General features: G+C 51.0%; 3 non-coding genes across 3 annotated transcripts; 2 read left to right on the top strand and 1 right to left on the bottom strand.

Moving 5' to 3' along the window:
* The first annotated feature begins 6,273 nt into the window (after nt 1-6,273).
* TRNAA-UGC lies at nt 6,274-6,345 on the top strand. The gene has a single exon. It is a non-coding gene; the product is annotated as a tRNA-Ala (tRNA).
* A 2,420-nt stretch (nt 6,346-8,765) lies between these two features.
* TRNAM-CAU lies at nt 8,766-8,838 on the top strand. Its single transcript has one exon. It is a non-coding gene; the product is annotated as a tRNA-Met (tRNA).
* Nucleotides 8,839-15,923: 7,085 nt separating this feature from the next.
* On the bottom strand, nt 15,924-15,995 carry TRNAG-UCC. Its single transcript has one exon. It is a non-coding gene; the product is annotated as a tRNA-Gly (tRNA).
* Nucleotides 15,996-17,230: the final 1,235 nt, after the last annotated feature.

The raw sequence follows: 17,230 nt of genomic DNA, 5'->3' as shown, positions 1-17,230 counted from the left end.
GCGCCACAAGTACCCCACCCCGACCGTGGATTCCGAGGTGGGGGTTGTAATCTCTGCCATGTCTGAGGATTATGCAGACGGGGAAGATGAAGAGGAAGAAGAAGAGGAAGACCTAGCAGAGAGCACACAGCACTCCGTGACCCCCAGCAGCCAGGAGCTTTTTATCACCCTGACGGAATTACCCTGCTCCCAGCCCTCACAAGCAACTATTCCAGAGAATGACGCCATGGAAGGGAGCTCTGGTGAGTGTACCTTTGCAAATAGCAAACAGTGTTTTTTAAGCAAGCCTTTTTTAATGATTGATTTGCCCTGAGGACTTGGGATGCATTCGCAGACAGTATAGTTACTTAGAAAAGTTTGTTAACATGTCCGGGGATTGAGAGGAAATCCTCCAGGGACATCTCGATGAAGCGCTCCTGTAGGTACTCCAGAAGCCTTTGCAGAAGGTTTCTGGGCAAGGCATCCTTGTTCCGCCCACCATGGTAGGACACTTTACCATGCCATGCATGTAGCAAGTAATCAGGGATCATTGCGTGGCAAAGCATCACAGTGTATGGTCCCGGGGACTGCTGGCATTCAAGAAGCATCCGCTCTTTATCTTGTTCTGTTATCCTCAGCAAAGTGATATCGTTCAGGATAACCTGGTTAAAAATCAGGAATTTAAGTAAGGGGGGTGGCCATTTCTCTACTGGGTTCGTGGAATGCAGCAGCTTAAAAAAAACACTTTCCTGCACGTAGCGAAGCGGGGGGAGGGGAGGAGTGAAATGCCAATGATCTTTTCTGTTTGGTCACCAGCGAGGCGATCTTCCCCAAGCTACCGGACAAGCAGTGGGTGGGGGGGAGGGGGAAGGTTGTTGAGGCGCAGGGAGCTAGCGTGGGATTCGCCATGCGTGGGGGGGGGAGGGGTAAATCACTGAGACAGTGGCTTACCATGGCCGCATGCAAGCTGAATTCTGATGCCTGGACCTGATGTGTCTGTGATATCTGTAACCCCAGAGCTGCAAGCAGTCACTATTAAGATGAAAAATGCGACCTTGTAGGGAAATCACATGTGCTAGGTGAATAGTGATGTTCACTGTGAAACAGTATAACCATTGTTCTGTAAAATGTATCTTTCTAAATATTTATCTCCCTCATGCAGCTGCAAATTTTTCAACCATCCCTCCTCCATCCCAAAGGCTAGCACAGATAAGGCGGAGGAAAAAGAAGACGCGAGATGAGATGTTCTCGGATATTATGGAAGTTACACGCAATGAAAGAGCTCATCTGAATGAGTGGAAGGACGTGGTTTCAAATTACAGGAAAGAGGCCAGTGAACGTGAGGACAGGAGGGACAACCGAGATGAGAGGTGGCGGCAGGAAGACCGGCAGGAAAATCAGCGGTTGCGGCAGGAAGATCCACGGTGGCGGGATGCAACTCTGGGGCTGCTGCGTGATCAAACTGACATGCTCCGGCGTCTTGTGGAGCTTCAGGAACGGCTGCAGGATCACAGAGTGCCGCTGCAGCCCCTGTATAACCACCCTCCCCCCTCACCATGTTCCTTAGCCTCCTCACCCAGACGTGTAAGAACGCGTGGGGGGAGGCTCCGTGCACCCGCCCACTCCACCCCCGTGGACAGCCCAACCAGAAGGATGTCGTTACTCTGAATTTTTTTTTAATGGCCTTCTCCATCCCTCCTTTCCTCCTCCCAAAGCACACCCTTACTTCTCTCCTCTTTTATAATGAATTAATAAAGAATTCATGCTTTTAAATGAGAGTGACTTTATTTGCATAAGTAAGCTGTACTCGAAGGAGGGGAGTTGCTTACAGGGACTGAGTCAATCAAGGGGGTTGGGTGTTCATCAACAAACACAGCAGTCACACTGTACCCTGGCCATTGATGAAGCTCATTTTCAAAGCTTCTCTGATGCGCACCGCTTCCTGGTGTGCTCTTCTAATCTCCCTGGTGTCTGGCTGTGCGTAATCAGCGGCCAGGTGATTTGCCTCAGCCTCCCACCCCGCCATAAAGGTCTCCCTCTTACTCTCACAGAGATTGTGGAGAATACAGCAAGCAGCAATAACATAGGGGACATTGGTTTGGCTGAGGTCTGAGCGAGTCAGTAATGTGCGCCAGTGCGCCTTTAAACGGCCAAATGCACATTCCACCACCATTCTGCACTTGCTCAGCCTGTAATTGAACAGATCCTGACCACTGTCCAGGCTGCCTGTGTATGGCTTCATGAGCCATGGCATCAAGGGGTAGGCTGGGTCCCCCAGGATAACGACAGGCATTTCAACATCCCCAACTGTTATTTTCTGGTCTGGGAAGTAATTCCCTTGCTGCAGCCGTTTAAACAGAGTAGTGCTTCTGAATACGCGAGCGTCATGAACCCTCCCTGGCCATCCCACGTGGATGTTTGTGAAACGTCCCTTGTGATCCACCAGTGCTTGCAGCACCATTGAAAAGTACCCCTTCCGGTTTACGTACTGGGTACCCTGGTGCTGCGGTGCCAAGATAGGGATATGGGTTCCATCTATCGCCCCCCCACAGTTAGGGAATCCCATTGCAGCAAAGCCATCCACTATGGCCTGCACGTTTCCCAGAGTCACAACCTTTCGTAGCAGCAGCTTAGTGATTGCTTTGGCTACTTGCATCACAGCCCCCACAGTAGATTTTCCAACTCCAAATTGATTCCCGACTGACCGGTAGCTGTCTGGCGTTGCAAGCTTCCACAGGGCTATCGCCACTCGCTTCTCTACTGTGAGGGCTGCTCTCATCTTGGTATTATGGCGTTTCAGGGCAGGGGCAAGCAAGTCACAAAGTTCCATGAAAGTGCCCTTACGCATGCGAAAGTTTCGCAGCCACTGGGAATCGTCCCACACCTGCAACACAATGCGGTCCCACCAGTCAGTGCTTGTTTCCCGGGCCCAAAATCGGCGTTCAATGGATAGAATCTGCCCCATTACCATCAGGATCTCCAAAGCGCCGGGGCCCGCGGTTTGAGAGAATTCTGTGTCTACGTCCTCATCACTGTCATCGCGCGCTGCCAGATCCGCCTCTTACTCGCCTCGGTTCGAAGGTCCTGGTTCAGCATATACTGCACGAGAGTGCGCGAGGTGTTTAAAACATTCACGATTGCGGTATGGAGCTGAGCAGGGTCCATGCTTGCTGTGCTATGGCGTCTGCACGGTTCACCAAGCAAAAAAGGCGCGAAACGGTTGTCTGCCGCTTTCAGGGAGGGAGGGAGGGGTGAGGCTGTACCCAGAACCACCCGCGAAAATGATTTTTGCCCCATCAGGCACTGGGATCTCAACCCGGAAATGCCAAGGGGCGGGGGAGGCTGCGGGAACTATGGGATAGCTAGGGAATAGCTACCCACAGTGCAACGCTCCAGAAATCGACGCTAGCCTCGGACCATGGACGCACAACACCGATTTAATGTGTTTAGTGTGGCCGCGCGCACTCGATTTTATAAAATCTGTTTTACAAAACCGGTTTATGCAAATTCGGAATAGTCCCGTAGTGTAGACGTACCCTCAGAGTTAGAAAGCTGTTCCCAGCATCTAACGTAAATCTCCCTGGCTGCAGATTAAGCCCATTACTTCTTGTCCTACCGTCAGTGGACATGGAGACCAATTGATCATCATCCTATTTATAAAGACCAAACTTTTCTCTCTGCAGTCATCTGTTAAATGGTTATTATCCCCTCTTCTTGCCTGGGGTAGAATGGAAGAGGAGGAAATTCTATTTGTTCTCTCTTCATGTTTTACTGAAGCTCAGAGAGGAAGGAACCTGATCTGCCTTAGATTGTAGAGCAGACAGAGAATTTATTTCATTTTGGGCTGTGACTATAAGCATAAGAGTGACACCTAAGAGCTGTTGCTGCTGCCCAATATGGGGCTTAAACTCATGCTGGCAGGATTAAGAGTCTCATGCTCTATCAACTGGGCTGGCCGGATTTGAAGTCAGTCAAGTGCCCAGTCGCAGTGTAGAAGGAGCCCTGAGGGCATTTATTTGCGGAGCTGAGGTTCCCTGTCTGACATTTGCCTTCTTTCCTGGTTCATTATGGCTCCAGCGAGCAAACCGGAGCTGTCACAAGGCTGGTTAGATGCTGCTCTCTAGCCCAGAGAGCTGGGGTTGATTTAACATGCTGTCGCCATCATCTGGTCAGAGTAACCAGAGGGGAGGGTGGCATTTAGGATTCTCCCACCAGTGGGAGGTGCTGTTGGACTCATCTAGTGGGGGAGAGTCTGAAAAAGCTTCTCAGCTCCCAGAGAGGGGGTAGACAAGCCAGTTCCCCACACACACATTTTCACAGGGAATCAGGTCCCCTGAGGAAAAACTCAAAAGAAGCCTGACCCAGGAGTGTCAGAGAAGGGAATCACTGTTTGCCTTAAGAGGTAGGTGAGGGAAACCTGCAGGTCCTTAGCTCCCTCCAGCGCCTGATAGAACCATTTGTGGGGAAGATCTGGGGAAGCCGAGGAGGACAAGGAGACGGGAAAAGGGCTTGCAGCTGTTGTGCAATCACCATGCTCCCAGCAGAAGGGTCCGGGGGGCTCAGCACTCAGAACTCACAAGATGGCAAAGCTCAGAGGCCCGTTACATGGAATCAGAATGTGATCAGCTCACACCCAGGGGGAGCAACACCCCTCCCTTGGTCTCTATGCCAGAGCTCCTATCAGCTCAGTGTCCTTCCTGCAAGAGCGGGCTGCTGAGAGGGTTGTGATGGGGTAAATGAAGACAGAGGAGGATTGTTCCTCATGGGGTTTTTTTGTGTGGCTCTGTGATCCTGCTGGAGGAAGCATGATTTGAGTTTGTTTCAGTGGCTTGGGTTGGGCTCAGGTTGTGACCCTGAGTACAGGGATTCCTGCACTTTCTGCTCCCAGACCCTCAGGTAGTGGACAATGGAGCAGTTTCAGAAAGAGGATAGAAAGTAGCCTAAGAAAGTGTAGCATAAGAGAGAAAAAATAACATCAGCTCCCTGGTGGTCTAGTGGTTAGGATTTGGCACTCACTGCCAAGGCCTGGGTTCAATTCCCAGTCAGGGAAAAGTGACTTTAAACCAGAAATGCTTCAGTTATTCTTCACTTGCAATGTAAACGAATCCATGGTATTTTCCTGATGCCCCCATCTTCCCACTGTCTCCATGGCAGGGCTGACTTCAGGCACCACAGCAGCAAGCAGGTGCCTGGGGCGACCAAAGGAAAGGGGAGGCTTCAGCAGCAGTTTGGCCCTCTTGGAGGGAAGGACTTGCTGCTGATTGCAGCTTTTTTTTTTTCCCCTCTGCTTGGGGCGGCAAAAACGCTGGATCTGGCCCTGCTCCAGGGAAGACAATTTGTTAAATCCCAGATGCGTGCAGTTCTATCAGGTCTCAGCCTGAGTCCTTAGGTCTTAATCCTGAGGATATTGTCCCACCATGGGGCCATTTCCCGCCTCTCTTTCCTAGGGAAGCACAATTTTCCTTGCACAGACACAGGAACAGCAAGATCTTTCTCTGTCCCTTGTGCAAAGCAGGGGGCCAAATTCCATGGAAACAATGGACAAGCAGGGGGCCCTGGGCACATCCAGCCCTGGCTGTGAGATGTTCCCTCCCCTCTTTCTTTATGCCCCTGTTGTTATTTCATGGATTGTCTGGGATGGGGGAAAAGCTGAGTTCACTCCAGGTGGAGGGGAAAAAGGACCCTGAAAATCTCAGGACCCAACCCCCGCTACCAGGATCACCGAGGTGCTGGGGATTTGAGTAGGAAAGGGACGGTGTGAATTGTCAAGGTGGGGAATGAATAACAATCTACCACAAGATCCACCTCATTAACCACTGACACAGGCTAATCCTGCTGTCGATAGAAGGGAAACTGGGAATGATTCTTTGCTGTTCAGCCATGGAAACAGTGACCCAATTGCACCGCAGTGAATGTGCTGGGGAAAGCTGGACTTCACAGGCAGGTGGAAACACCTGGAGCTCCCCACCCCGCTTCTGCCGCCAGGGTGAGGTGTTGAGCTGCTCACAGCGTCCCCCACCATGACCTTGCAGCACGGGGTGGCAGCACCCCCCACCCAATGCAGGGGAGAGGGCTGAGGGTATCTCTGCACCCTGAGTCCAGGGCACAAACTCTCTCTGCCCCACACATAGAATCTGGCCCTGCTGCAAAGTGACCCCTATGAACAATTAACCTCCAGGAGAGCAGGAATGGCCCTCAGAGAGGGGAATGGGCTTCTCGTGAGGCTTATAGGTCACTGGATGCAGTGGAAACAGGAGGGCTCTGAGTGTAACCCATAGCCCACTTAAACCATCTGGGGATGTAGCTCAGTGGTAGAGCACATGCTTTGCATGTATGAGGCCCTGGGTTCAATCCCCAGCATCTCCAAGTTCATTTTTTCACCCTGCTGCTTTGCTCATGCCCAGAGGGGATGTGGCCCAGCAGTCTCCCTGCACCAGTTTCAATCCTGCTCAGTAAGGGGCAAGTGCCAATTGCATGGAAGGTCTGGGGGGTGGTTTCTGCTCCTAAGTCACCTTGGTACATTTAAGATTCCCACCTGCTGTGCTGCTTGGCACAAGGGTAGATGAGAAGGGCGAATCCTCCAGCACTGGAGGGAAAGGTCCCATCTGCACAGACTGAGAGGCAAGGAAACACAGGGGCAGTCAGTGCTCAGAGAGGAGAGAGGTCAGTGATTTACACCCACCAGGGGACACTGTCTTTTTGAGGCGAGTGCAGTTTGCTTGGGATGATGCTGATGATGGATAGAAAAAAGGCTGGAGTCAATGACTGATGAGACCACAGAAGGGGAAGGGGAATGGCAGCCCCACAGAAGGTCCTGGGTGCTCAGATGCCCCAGTTATTGCACCCTGGCCTGTCACAGAGAGAGAAAAGACCCAGCGGGACCCAGCCCCCCTACAGTGATCCCATGGACAAGAACCTGGCTGGGAGTGGGGTGAAGTTCCCTCTGGGCAAAGGGGAGCTGAAATCCCTCAGTGTCCTGGAATTTAAGCAATGGAAGCTTCAAACCCTGCACGGGTGTGGGCTGAGGTGCATCAGCAGAAGGTTGGGCTGGACAGGGGCGGCAGGTTTGTACAATTTTTGGTGGTGCCCAGAATGGGACCAAGTCCTGCCCCACCCCCCCACACACACCTGCCTAAGGCTCTGGGAGGGAGTTTGGGTGTGGGAGGGAGAGGGGCTGGGCTCTGGGAGAGTTTGGGTGCAGGGTCTGGACTCAGTCAGGGGGTTATGCTGCAGGAGGGTGTGCAGGGGGCAAGCTCTTGGAGGGAGTTTGGGTGCAGGTGTGGGGTCTGGGTTGGGGGTGCAGGAGAGGGTGAGGGGTGCAGCATTTACCTCGGGCATCTCCCAAAAGCAACCTGCACCCTCCTCTGGCAGCAGCCCCTAAGCGGGAGGGCCAGGGGTGTCTCTGTGCATGGCTGCCCGCAGACTTCACCCCCGCAGCTCCCATTGCCACAGCTGGCAGAGTTGGCACTCAGGGCGGGGCAGCGTACGGAGACCTCCCCCACACCAGGGAGGTGCCAGCCGTTTCCGGGAGTGACGTGCCACATGGAGTGAGGGCGGGCAAGAAACCGCCTTAGTCCCCTTGTGCTGCTGGCGGTGGTGGCGGGGGTCCCTGGGCCCTTTTAAATTGCCCAGGGGTGGCAGGCAGCACTGAGGGGGACACTCCCAAGGGCCTAACGTTGCTTTGCACAATGATAAATCTTGGAACAGGACAGAAATGAAATGGCAGCAGAACCTAAGGAATTAAAAGCCTCCGGATTCTTGTGTGTGCACTGACTCCGACCGGAAACTGTAATTTGACTCGCTTTGTGTCTGCGGCTGGTAAAATATCAAGGCAAAATCATTCCAGTGATCGTGACCCTGGGATTGAGGAGGCTTTGGTGTTATTAAAATGTAACTAGAATGTTACACTTGTGTTTTTAAAGGTGGCTTCCCCAAGCAATCCCAAGTTGTTCCCACAGCTGGCTGATGGGGGGCAGCAGGGGATCTCCCCAATCTGGGGGAATCTCTCTGGGCCCCACTGTTAATTCTCCATCCTTTCTCCCCCTAACCATGCCCACCCCTCCCCACCCCATTATCAGTGTTTTGGAGCAACCCCTCCCTCCCTCCCTTTATGGGATACAGACTCTGTGACAGAGACTGACTGGGGCTCCTCTCTGCATGGCCCCAATGGGGAAGGAAAGAGACTGGAGGGAGGGGGAGAAGATGAGCAGAAGGAGTCAAATGGGGCTAAACCAAAACAGAGGAGATTTTCTTTCTGTCAAAATGTCCTGGAGTCTCATGGCTGAAAAGCCGCATCTTGAGTTAGGTTTGATGCATCAACCTTTCAATTACCAGGCAAAGGTCTGAATCACAGAGACTGATAACTGCCTGCTTCCCAGCTTTGCCTAAGAGGCACCTGCAGTGGTGCAACTGGTTAGCGCAGAGGGGGCTACTGCTGGGATTATGAATTCAAGCCTTATTTAGAGCACTGGTTTTTATTACCTGTGTAGTTTCCCCAACTTGCTTTGCTTAATTTGCATGGAAAGTGCCCTACTAGGAAAAGGAGAGTAAGTTCTAAAATGTGGCAGTAGGTGCATAGCTTGGAAACATCCCCCCTGTGCTGCCATTAGTTCCAGTAGATTGTTCACTGGCAGCCTGAATTGATTTCTTTGCTGCTGTGAAAGCTGCCATGAAAAGTCTCTGGTCACCAGAGCTCCCTGCTTCTTCCAGCACATCTCTGGCTCCTTCCCTGGCCCAGTCACTGCTGTAGGAGGGTCCTATAAACACTGAGCCTAAAACTTTTCCAAGCCTTCTTAGTGCAGTTGGCAGTGTGTCAGTCTCATAATCTGAAGGTCCTGAGTTCAAGCCTCAGAGAAGGCAATGGCTTTTGCTCCCTGCTTCAGATTTTCTACAGGAAATCAGAGAAAAGAAACTAGAGGAAAGTGGTTTCTAGACACCCTCCCACCCATCTCACACACACACACACACACACAGACTTTTCTAGGGCATTTTCTTTTCCTTCTCTATGGACCTTGTATTTTTCACAGAGCAAAATAAAACAAAAACATGCAAGCCCAAGCCTAATACAGTATGAAACTCAATACAGATCAAATCTCACCCTCAGAGATCTTCCAATAAGCTTCTTTTGCAGACTAGACTTATTTTATGTCTGGGCCCAATCTTTTCACCTCGTATAGTCCGTGTTCCAGCTCAGGTGGTAGCTAGGGGATGTCTCATGACTGCAGCCATGTTTGTTCAGTTCCACCCCCTTATACAGCTTTGGTACAAGGCAGGAATTCTTGTCTCTCTCTTGGGGAAGAGCCCCAGGTTTAAGATGGATTCCTGTACCAGGTGACATGGTCACATGTCCTGTGAGACCCCCAAGCCTTCATTCTTCCTGGCCTGACTCACAGATGGTGCAGGACAGAGCCATCTCCAGTCAATTGTCCTGGTTGATCGGAGCCATCAAGAGTCCAAACCACTATTAATGGCCCACACTTTGCATCATTACAACAGGACCTCAGAGTTATAGTTCATATTTCTAGTTTCAGATACAGGAATGATCGGTTCATACAAATAGGATGAACACACACAGTAGATTATAAGCTGTGTAATGATACCTTACAAGAGAACTTTTGCATGAAGAATGTTCCAGTTACATTATATTCACACTCATTAGCATATTTTCATAAAATCCTATGGAGTGCAACGTCACAGCAGGGAAAGGGTTTTACTGCAGCACCTGGGAGCAGTTGAGTTTCATGTTCAGGCTGTGGTATGAGTTCCTCCAGGTTTCTTGTAAGCAGACAGGGACCTTCGGGGGCTCTCGATACAGGAATGGCCCTGACACGATAAAGTGATGGGGATTGCATTTTCCTTTTTTATTTCTGTATTTCCAATGACATTTCTGTTTGTGATTTCATTTTGCTTTGTATAACTGTGTTTTCTCCTGGATTTGATATTTAACTGAAAAAAGAATAAGACCTCAGGGCGCCGGATGGAGGAGCAGGCTGGGGCTAGGACTGCTAAGAGAGTGAGAGTAGCAGGTTTTCTGTATTGTTTCCTGCCTTCATTTTCATGACTAGTTTCTCTTCTTCATGAAATTTGCTTCATTTATGTGTAAGCCTGGCTAGCTCAGCTGGCAGAGTATCAGACTTTTAATCTGAGAGTCCAGGGTTCAAGTTCCTGGTCAGGTAAAAAGGGAACAGTTCCCCACAGAAGGAAAGAAGGCATCTCTCCAAGTTGTTATTTGACATCACCTTTTCCCCCAGGACTTGTTCTTTCCTAGGAAGGGCCATGTACTGCCTGGGACTGAAGGGGCAACTTCCTCACATGCCCACTGGCCTCTCAGTCTGGTTTAAGAAAGGCCTCTGGGAGCTGCAGCAAACTGCTGCAGGCCAACTTGGTGAGTAAAGGCAGGGCTGCCCCCACAGGGTCATCCACACCAGAGCTCAGCAGAGGTCTGGGGGTTCCCTATTGGTCCCATGGTGTAAGGGCAGCACTCGGGACTTTGAATCCTGCAATCTGAGCTGAAGTCTCGGTGGGATCTGAGGACAATTCCTGTGCCACAAACCCTGCTGGGTCTTCCAAGGCTCGATCTTGCTTTCTCAAAGGCCATGAAAGCCTGTCTTTTACCCGCTAGCTGTTGTGACTTGAGCACAAGAGGGGATGTTTGATCCAGAAGCCTGGCCGTGCCTGGAGTCCTGTAGGTAGGGATGCGAGCTCCATTTCCTCTGAGTCCTGAAGCTGGGCTGCAGGCTGGCCTAGGAGGCAGCCCTATTGGTTGACCTACTGGCCCAAAGTCACTTGGGCAGTGTTGTCTTTCCCCAGGGATGCTGAAGGGCCTAAGGGAGGGAGGCTCAATACTCCCCCCTATCAGTCAGGGCAGAAGAGGAGGGCAGCAAGAGTTTGCAGGTTGATGGCTGGGCCTTCTAGCGTTCAGTTGGGGACGAGGTGGGGAACGCGAACTGGGAGAAATGGTTGCTGGCCTGTGAGGAATGGCTCAGCCGGTGGCGTAAGGGGACCTTGTCATTAACCTCAGCCATGTGTTTCCCCCTGCTCCACGAATGCTGCTGAGACTGAACACGATGACCTTCCACTTCTTGTGGGGCCATAGGACGTCCCTACCTAGTCAGGAGAAGTGCGGCTTTTCTGCTGTATTAGAAATGGTGGTTGGGCCTGGTGGGCTTTGAAGCCTTGTACGGCTCTACTTTTTTGTTTTTCAATTTTCAGTGGGTGGCTGAGCTGGAGGGCAGGTCAGGCCCGAGGAGAATGACGGGACAACCATAAAGAACCCAACTGACTCTTCCGATATGGCCGTATTTTTTTTACCCCACTGGGTGCAGCACCAGGTATGGGATGGCCAATAGTGGCGGAAGGGGGAGGAGATTAGGAAGGCGCCGCCCCGTGTTCTTCTATTCCCACCTTACATCCTACAGGATTTTCAGTGGGTGGCTAGGTGGAAGGTGCTTCCAGGATGGCTTCATCCGCAACAGTGGCCACCCTCACAGCAGCGGCAGCCACAGCAGCGAGCCCCCCCCCTTCGGCTCAGTCTGAACAGAGGTCAATGTACCACTGGGTGAGACAGGCCAATTTTAGGGAGCTTCCTCTGAAGGTGAGCAACTGTCTCCAGAACTTACTGACAGGATCTTTAAAGTATTTGCAAATGTGCATGGCCGGCATGTGCAGAGCAAAGGCGCCCGGGCACTGTGTCAGGCTCTGGCACCGCTCGAGACAATGGACCATCTTCAGCCACCAGGCGACCCAGGATCTAAGGCAGGAATGGGGTGAGGAAGCAAGTCAAGCTGAGCAAGGCAGGCAAAAATTCATCTCGCCTTCGTGGGCGCTTGCAATGATACCCTTTTTGTGTGCCAGGACTGACAGAAACATCCCAGACAGAGAAGCAGCAGGCCAAAAAAGCAGCAGGGGTATTCTATCTGCTATCCAAGATCCATAAACGTAGAAATCCTGGATGCCCCATCATTTCAGGCAATGGCACCCTGACAGCAGGATTGTCTGGCTGTGTAGACTCCCTTCTCAGGCCCTACGCTACCAGCACTCCCAGCTATCTTCGAGACACCACTGACTTCCTGAGGAAACTACAATCCATTGGTGATCTTCCAGAAAACACCATCCTGGCCACTATGGATGTGGAAGGCCTCTACACCAACGTTCCACACAAAGATGGACTACAAGCCGTCAGGAACAGTATCCCTGATAATGTCACGGCAAACCTGGTGGCTGAACTTTGTGACTTTGTCCTCACCCACAACTATTCCAGATTTGGGGACAATGTATACCTTCAAGTCAGCGGCACTGCTATGGGTACCCGCATGGCCCCACAGTATGCCCACATTTTTATGGCTGACTTAGAACAACGCTTCCTCAGCTTTCATCCTCTAATGCCCCTACTCTACTTGCGCTACACTGATGACATCTTCATCATCTGGACCCATGAAAAAGAAAACCTTTGAGGAATTCCACCATGATTTCAACAATTTCCATCCCACCATCAACCTCAGCCTGGACCAGTCCACACAAGAGATCCACTTCCTGGACACTACTGTGCTAATAAGCGATGGTCACATAAACACCACCCTATACCAGAAACATATTGACTGCTATGCTTACCTACATGCCTCCAGCTTTCATCCAGACCACACCACACAATCCATTGTCTACAGCCAAGCTCTAAAATACAACTACATATGCTCCAACCCTCAGAAAGAGACAAACACCTACAAGATCTCTATCGAGCATTCTTACAAGTACATTACCCACCTGCTGAAATGAAGAAACAGATTGACAGAGCCAGAAGAGTACCCAGAAGTCACCTACTACAGGACAGGCCCAACAAAGAAAGTAACAGAACCCCACTAGCCGTCACCTTCAGCCCCCCAACAAACACCTCTCCAGCGCATCTACAACCTATCCTGAAGGACAATGCCTCACTCTCACAGATCTTGGGACACAGGCCTGTCCTTGCTTACAGACAGCCCCCCAACCTGAAGCAAATACTTACCAGCAAGCAAACAGCAGAAACACTAACCCAGGAACCTATCCTTGCAACAAAGCCAACTCTGTCCACATATCTATTCAGGGGACATCATCATAGGACCTAATCACATCAGCCACACTATCAGAGGCTCGTTCACCTGCACATCTACCAAAGTGATATATGCTATTATGTGCCAGCAATGCCCCTCCACCATGTATATTGGCCAAACCAGACAGTCTCTACGTAAAACAATAAATGGACACAAATCACATGTCAAGAATTATAACATTCAAAAACCAGTCGGAGAACACTTCAATCTCCTGGTCACGCATTTACAGACCTAAAAGTTGCAATATTACAACAAATAACCTTCAAAAACAGACTCTCATGAGAGACTGCTGAAGTGGAATTAATTTGCAAAGTGGACACCATTAAATTAGGCTTGAATAAAGACTGGGAGTGGATGGGTCATTACACAAAGTCAAACTATTTCCTCTTGTTTATTTGTCCCCCTACTGTTACTCACATCTTCTTGTCAACTGTTGGAAATGTGCCATCCTGATTATCACTACAAAAGGTTTTTTTCTCCTGCTGATAATAGCTCACCTTAACTGCTCACTCGTTATAGTGTGTATGGCAACACCCATTTTTTTTCATGTTTTCTGTATATATATATATCTTCCTGCTGTATTTCCACTGCATGCATCCGATGAAGTGGGTTTTAGCCCAGCAAAGCTTATGCTCAAATAAATTTGTTAGTCTCTAAGGTGCCACAAGTACTCCTCTTTCTTTTTTCAGATAAATGAATGGAGGTTAAGTCCATGAATGGCTATTAGCCAGGATGGGTAAGGAATGGTGTCCCTAACCTCTGTTTGTTAGAGGGTGGAGATGGATGGTAGGAGAGAAATCACTTGATCATTACCTGTTCAGTCCCTCTGGGGCACCTGGCATTGGCCACTGTTGGCAGATAGGATGCGGGGTTGATGGACCTTTGGTCTGACCCAGTATGGCCATTCTTATGTCCTTATGAAGGGAGGGGCAAAGGCTTTTGACAGAGTTTCTGCAGTGTAGTGGTTATCACGTTTACCTAACATGCAAAAGGTCCCTGGTTCAAAACCAGGCAGAAACACAATGGCTTAATTTTCCAAGCTCCTACTGGCCTGTCCCTGCTGTTGTAGGAGCAGCAGTGATTTCTATGCTCAGAAGGTCTGTTGTACTTCCCCTGCTCCCACTTTTGTCTCCTCTCCCTCTCTGAAGGCCTGTGAAGTGGCTTTTCCCCTCCCGCTCCCTCCTGGAATGCTGGTGGGATGAATGTTCTGGGTGAAGAGCAGAAGAGCTCCCAGGTAGACAAGGTGTCTGGGACGCTAATTAGGCAGCACTCACACACCCAGAGCATGGACACTGCCCAAGGTGGAGTGTGACCAACCAGATGCAGCCAAGTCATCTCTAGTCGCAGGCCATGAGGTGCAGGCCCTTAAAAGGGGGAGGGGCCCTGTGCTCAGGAGAGCACTCACAAGCTTGTACCTCCAGTGAATGCCCTTTGCCCGGACTGCCTTACCTTGCAGAATCCTGACATCTCCAGTGCTGTGCCTGTCCTGGGAGCGTGAGTATGCAAGTGTGAGTGTGTCACCCCCGCTGCCCCCCGCTTCTTCTTTTGAGCTTAGCTGTCAGTATAATAAACGTGCTGCTTTCTGCCAAACTCTGGTGGGTCATTAGCTTACTAGCTGGCCCAATTTTGGGTAACACCTGTGATAAACTCAACCCCTGCAAGATCGTGGGTGGTGAAATGAGCTGGGAAAAAGCCTTGGCATCAGCAGGGGAAAGCTAGAGGATCTTGGCCAGTCACCTTTTGAAGCCTTGTGGTTTGGTCTCCTCTGCCCTGGGAGGTTGGCCTATGGCGGCCGGCTCTTCCTGCTGCCTCCTCTGTGTGACTTGCCAAAGGAGGAAGTGAGGCAGCAATGGGGCAAAAGAGGAAAGTCGAGCTGAGGAAGGCAGGGCAGAAGCTAAGCGCCTCAGTGCGGCTAAGTGGGGTTAGTAGAGCACCACCAGTCGTTCTGCAAAGCCTGGGGAGGTGCGGTTGGCTGCTGGGAGGCAGAATCCTGTGCCTGCCTCTTGGCTTCCCAGGGGTGGCTACTTGCAGCCCAGGAGAAGGACGATGGTTCTGGGTGAAAGGATGACAAGCAAAGCTCTGGGAGGAAATTTGGGTGCGGGGTGCTGGCTCTGCGCTGGGGGAGGGGGTTGGAGTGCAGGAGGAGTGGCGCTTACCCTGGGCACTGCAGCTCCCAAAGTGACTGGTACACACAACCCTCCGGCAGCAGGTCCTAGGTGGGCCATGCCAGGGGGTCTCCGTGTGCTGCTGCCTGCAGGCGCTGCCCCCAGATCTCCCATTGGCTGCAGTTCCTGGCCAATGGGCGCTGCGGAGTTGGTACTCGGGGCAGAGGCAGTGAATGGAGACACTCCCCCCCCACCCCAGGGGATGCTGGGACATGCCGGACATTTCTGGGAGTGGCACGGAAAGACGGAGGCAGAGTGGGCAGGGAGCCACCTCAGTGCTGCTGGCACATCTCTGCACACTGATGTGGGGAGGGGAGCAGAGGGCCTCCATGTGCTGCCTGGGGTAGGGGAAATGAACAGAGCTGCCTCCCCTCCCGGGTCTATTACAGGAGTGGGTGGGTGGTGTCTTTTGGCCTGCAAGGTGCAGCAGGTCGGACTAGATGATCACATTGTTCCCTTCTGACCTTAAAGGCTTTGAGTCTAAAAGGGAGAGGGAAGTAAAGATTTTTTTTTTTAAATAAACCAAACATTGTAATACCAGATAACTCCAACAGCTCATTGTACAGTCCCACCCCTTTCTTCCTCCACTGTGTGTTGAATGACCTGCAGGACATTGATTCTCTCATTTCATTGATAAACTGATACAACGTGACTGAAATAAAACCAATTCCCAGTAGAGAAAATGTCACTTCCCTGCATTGGCTGGGAATCGAACCCAGGTCAATTGCTTGGAAGGCAGCTATGCTCACCACTATACCACCAATGCATCTGGCAAAAGTGCCACTTATGCTTGCCCAATGAGGCTAGAGCAGCATTGAGGCACTTTTCTGCCTGTTAAAATGTACTGGATTCTCATCACTAAAAACACCTCCATCTTCACTTGGGTTTGAACCATCAGCCTTTCAATTAGCCAGCAAAGCCTTTCAATTAGCCAGCAAAGTTGTTAATCACAGGGTATGTCTACACTATGGGATTATTCCAATTTTACAGAAATTGTTTTTTGGAAACAGATTGTATAAAGTCGAGTGCACGCGGCCACACTAAGCACATTAATTAAGTGGTGTGCGTCCATGTACGAGGCTAGTGTCAATTTCCAGAGTGTTGCATTGTGGGTAGCTATCCCATAGCTATCCCATAGTTCCCGCAGTCTCCCCCGCCCATTGGAATTCCGCGTTGAGATCCCAATGCCTGATGGGGCAAAAACAGTGTCATGGGTGATTCTGGGTAAATGTTGTCACTCAATCCTCCCTCCGTGAAAGAAACGGCAGACAATCATTTCGTGCCCTTTTCCCTGGATTGCCCGGGCAGACGCCATAGCACGGCAACCATGGAGCCCGTTCAGCCTTTTTTCACTGTCACCGTATGTCTACTGGATGGTGCTGACAGACGCGGTACTGCAGCGCTACACGGCAGCATCCCCTTGCCTTTTGCAAGTTAGCAAAGATAGTTACTAGCCATCCCATCCCATCTGCTGCTTTGCAAGTTGACAATGACAGTGACCAGTCATAATGTACTGTCTGCTGCTGTCATGGGTGCTCCTGGCCGGCCTCGTGAGGTCGGCCGGGGACGCATGGACAAAAATGGGAATGACTCCCCCGGTCATTCCCTTCTTTACGTTTTGTCTAAAGGGAGAGTCAGTCCTGTCTAGACTATCAGACAAGCCTACTAAAGAACCAGAGAGGCAAACAGCCACTCCGGGTCAGAGCCCCAGACATCCCGCAGAAATGATGAGCTGCATGCCATTCTAGGGGGTGCCCCTGCAACAACCACACCCATTGCTTCCTCCTCCCCCACCCCTCCTGGGCTACTGTTGCAGTTATCCCCCCATTTGTGTGATGAAGTAATAAAGAATGCAGGAATTTGAAACAACACTGACTTTATTGCCTCTGCAAGTAGAGCTCAAAGGAGGAGGGGGGGCAGCCTCCAGCTGCTATGATATTCCAGGCAGGACTGAATCTCCATTAGACAAAGCTTAAAGAAGAGAATGACCTGGGAGTCATT

The sequence above is a fragment of the Mauremys reevesii genome, linkage group 17, assembly GCF_016161935.1.
Source record: "Mauremys reevesii isolate NIE-2019 linkage group 17, ASM1616193v1, whole genome shotgun sequence".
Lineage (NCBI taxonomy): Eukaryota > Metazoa > Chordata > Testudines > Geoemydidae > Mauremys > Mauremys reevesii.
The sequence above is the reverse complement of the archived record's forward strand: the minus strand, read 5'-3'. Positions and strand labels throughout refer to the sequence as shown.